The sequence below is a fragment of the Notothenia coriiceps genome, unplaced genomic scaffold (assembly GCF_000735185.1).
Source record: "Notothenia coriiceps isolate Sejong01 unplaced genomic scaffold, NC01 NC01_scaffold00001269, whole genome shotgun sequence".
Taxonomy (NCBI): Eukaryota; Metazoa; Chordata; class Actinopteri; order Perciformes; family Nototheniidae; genus Notothenia; species Notothenia coriiceps.
This window is the reverse complement of record NW_011333970.1, coordinates 1-4,534: the sequence shown is the minus strand read 5'-3', so window position 1 is coordinate 4,534 and position 4,534 is coordinate 1. Positions and strand designations below refer to the sequence as shown.

At 43.1% G+C, this 4,534-nt stretch overlaps 1 long non-coding RNA gene across 1 annotated transcript; it reads left to right on the top strand.

The window, feature by feature from the left end:
- The first annotated feature begins 410 nt into the window (after positions 1–410).
- Positions 411–2,306, top strand: LOC104959895 (uncharacterized). Its single transcript, XR_799930.1, has 3 exons — positions 411–813; positions 1,185–1,265; positions 2,140–2,306. It is a non-coding gene; the product is annotated as an uncharacterized lncRNA (long non-coding RNA).
- Positions 2,307–4,534: the final 2,228 nt, after the last annotated feature.

Here is a 4,534-nt window from a genome sequence, read left to right as displayed (position 1 = left end):
AGCCCCCCAGTGGGCGGTGCTCACCTGCGGACACTGCTTCTGTAACGAGTGTATCTCCATCATGGTGGAGCAGTACAGCGTGGGCTCCAGACGCAGAGCCATCAGATGTGCAGTCTGCAGACAGATCACCTCTCACGCCGAGATCTCATACGTGTTCACCACCCAGGCCTCAGGACAGGACCAGGACATACCTGTACAGGTAGAGGAGGCTCGGGAACAGAAAGAGACACAGAGGACTACAAAGAGACACAGAGGACTACAAAGAGACACTAAAGGACTTCAAAGAGACTTCAAAGAGACACAACATGACTTCAAAGAGACAATAAATGACTTCAAAGAGACACTAAATGACTTCAAAGAGACTTCAAAGAGACACTAAAGGACTTCAAAGAGACACTAAATGACTTCAAAGAGACACTAAAGGACTTCAAAGAGACACTAAATGACTTCAAAGAGACACGAAATGACTTCAGAGAGACACTAAAGGACTTCAAAGAAACACTAAAGGACTTCAAAGAGAGAACAAACAACCAAAAAAAGTCAAGGAAATGCAAAAAGAATACTAAAACTAGTTCTGCACACGCCTGAAATCCCTTCACTGTTGATAGCGTGTACATTGACTGTCATCCCGCAGGAGAATCTGTGCTCCTTTAAATACGAGGAGCAGATCAACATCCTGCTGCTGCCTCTGCACACCGGCTCTAACGGTCTGAACATCATCGAGGCGACCCACGTTCTGCTGGTGGAGCCGATCCTCAACCCGGCCCACGAGCTGCAGGCCATCGGGAGGGTGCACCGCATCGGGCAGACCAAGTGAGTGCAGAAGGGAACAGGAGCTCTTCAGGAAGTTGAGAGCCTCATCTGGTGTGAGCACGCTGGCTAGGAGTCAATAGGAGGGAGGTTTGGGGGTTTTATGTGCAATCCTGTCAAATCAGACGCCAGTTCTTCGGTTTGTTTATCATAAAGCTGGTGTAAAATCACTATTATTTTGATATAAATCATGAGTTATACTAGAGAGACTCGCTATGTGTGTGTGCATTGACTAGTGGCACTCCTTTACTTGGTCAAAGTAATACTAAAGTAGTCAGTCATGAGTGTTATCTGTGCATTAGTACTTTGACACTTATTGACATGACTTCCATGTACATGTTGTGTGATTCAAGCTGTTGTTTTCTGTCCATCAGGCCAACGTTTGTCCACAGATTCCTCATTAAATCCACCATTGAAGAGAGGATGCAAGCGATGATGAAGACAGCAGAGAAAAGGTGAATAAAGTTACAAAATAAACCTCATTATTATCAAACTAGCTTCTCCTCACATGGGCTAACCAAAGACTTCATTTATACTGAAGGAAACTCTTGCAACCCAGTCTCACGGCATTTCGTGTAATAGCCACGAAATAAATTGTATCTATTGATTCGTGTTCACCGTCACAATTTTCCCATTTTTTTTGTGTCATACAGAACGATTTAAAAACCATTGTATTTCTATTGGTAGTGTGTTTCGTGCCTGCACCACATATTTTTGTCCGGTCGGGTCTTGGAAGACCGGAAGCTGTGTGGTTTATAAAAACATGTTCTTACTCAATAGCACTAGCTAACAACAGACTGGCTAACAACAGACTGGCTAAGAACAGACTAGCTAACAACAGACTAGCTAACAAACAGACTAGCTAACAGACTAGCTAACAGCAGACTAGCTAAAACAGACTAGCTAACAGACTAGCTAACAACAGACTAGCTAACAACAGACTAGCTAACAGACTATATAACAAACAGACTAGCTAACAACAGACTGGCTAACAACAGACTAGCTAACAACAGACTAGCTAACAACAGACTAGCTAAAAAACAGACTAGCTAACAAACAGACTAGCTAACAACAGACTAGCTAAAAACAGACTAGCTAACAACAGACTAGCTAAAAAACAGACTAGCTAACAGCTGACTAGCCTCTCCTCACAACAGCTTTTTAAACTTAAAATAAGTTTTAGGAAGCATCGGTTTTTGAGGACTTTGTAAACACATTTTGAATGTAATTGTAGTGATCAACAGCCATTGGTTTAGAGGCTTGTTGACATTAAAGGGTTGGACAGATGAATTAAATAACTGATCAAATCTTCCTCTCTTTTTAATCCAGTCACACCACCACCATGAAGCACTCGGAGGCCGCCGTGCTGACAGTGGCCGACCTGGCTGATCTGTTTACTGAAGAACATCTGGAGTCCATGTGAACACCTGGACACACACACACACACACACACACACACACACACACACACACACACACACACACACACACACACACACACACACACACACACACACACACACACACACACACACACACACACACACACACACACACACACACACAGAAGATACAGAAGATACACACACACCTGCAGAAGGAGGCGTGTGGCGCAGTGGACTAGTGCGTTGGTGTTGGGATCAGAGGGTCAGAGGTTCAAACCCCTCTGCAGTCAGCATGTCGTTGTGTCCCTGAGACACTCCCCCCCAAAGTGCTCCTGTGGGGATTGTCCACAGTGTTGAGTATGTGAGTGGCTTTGGATAAAAGCCTCTAACATGTAAACAGAAGATACACACACACTCTTCAAACAGTGCTGCTGATAGAAAACTCTGATTTTGCACATTTAAACTTTTTTATATAAACTTACATTCCCAAAGGACATGTTATCAGGTGAGGGACAGCAGGCTGCAACACGTGGTATTACATTTAATGTCTGAATGCCTTGTCTCACTTTTTGTCATCAGTTACTACGTCTGCTGTATGTTCGATGGTCACATTCAGACTACATTGTTTGCAGGAATGTTGATTGTTTTAGTCTTTTATGAAATATATGGATTTATACACAGGGGTTGAAACTAAATATAGGTTTAAATATCGATGAATTATTTTTTAGATTTGGTTTTTAAAATGTGGTAAAAGAGTGTAAATGTCCACGGTAATGTTGTTACACGTGTTTTTTAGTTACAATCCAAAAGATATTCACTTTAAAATGGTACAAAACGAGGGAAATCTCCATTTCTGACATTTGTGAAACTGACTTTCTGTGGCAGCTCCATCATGTACTAACCTCTCTGTGATTTAAAGTAGAAAACAGAGGGTTGAGATCTCCTCCGAGCATTCAGGAATAAACACATTGATGTTGTTCCGACAGCTGTTTTTGTCCCGTGCTTTTATTGGGTTTTATTTCAGGAAGGAAGCTGTTGACTTTTTACTCCCGTCTGTCCAACACAATCCAGCCCACGCCGTCTGATTTACACGACAAACAGCTCCAGATCCAGCGTCTCGGTAAATGATCTTGTAAATCCAGCGTATAAAAGTCACAGTTTGAATTGATATTCCCACGTACGTACAGAGTGCCCGGAGGAGGCTTTGGACACGTGGCTGTTCTGGGACGTTCTCTGTGTTTGAATGGGATTAAATCGTGTGTTTTTTCGTGGTGTTTAAAGTGTTTTACGGCCCCCGCTCCTCACACTCGCGGCCCTTTGCCCTTGACTCGTAATGACTCTCCTCTGGACGATTCCCGCTCCAGTAAAGATTTTAAAGTGTGCAGAACAAAGGCTGGAGACGACAAAGAGAGCTGTTGATGCTCTGCATGGTTACCAGACGCAGAGAGGGTCACTTTACACATGTAAGACATTACAATCACTAAAGAGAAGTAACTAAGTACATTTACTCAAGCACTGAACTTAATGACAAGTTTGAGGTACTTTGGTGAGTATTACCATGTCATGCTACTGTGTACTTCTACTCCACTACAGTTCAGAGGTACATGGTGTACTTCTACTGACTACAGTTCAGAGGTACATGGTGTACTTCTACTCACTACAGTTCAGAGGTACATGGTGTACTTCTACTCTCTACAGTTCAGAGGTACATGGTGTACTTCTACTCACTACAGTTCAGAGGTACATGGTGTACTTCTACTCACTACAGTTCAGAGGTACATGGTGTACTTCTACTCCACTACAGTTCAGAGGTACATGGTGTACTTCTACTCACTACAGTTCAGAGGTACATGGTGTACTTCTACTCACTACAGTTCAGAGGTACATGGTGTACTTCTACTCTCTACAGTTCAGAGGTACATGGTGTACTTCTACTCCTCTACAGTTCAGAGGTACATGGTGTACTTCTACTCTCTACAGTTCAGAGGTACATGGTGTACTTCTACTCACTACAGCTCAGAGGTACATGGTGTACTTCTACTCACTACAGTTCAGAGGTACATGGTGTACTTCTACTCACTACAGTTCAGAGGTACATGGTGTACTTCTACTCACTACAGTTCAGAGGTACATGGTGTACTTCTACTCCTCTACAGTTCAGAGGTACATGGTGTACTTCTACTCCACTACAGTTCAGAGGTACATGGTGTACTTCTACTCACTACAGCTCAGAGGTACGTGGTGTACTTCTACTCCTCTACAGTTCAGAGGTACATGGTGTACTTCTACTCCACTACAGTTCAGAGGTACATGGTGTACTTCTACTCCACTACAGTTCA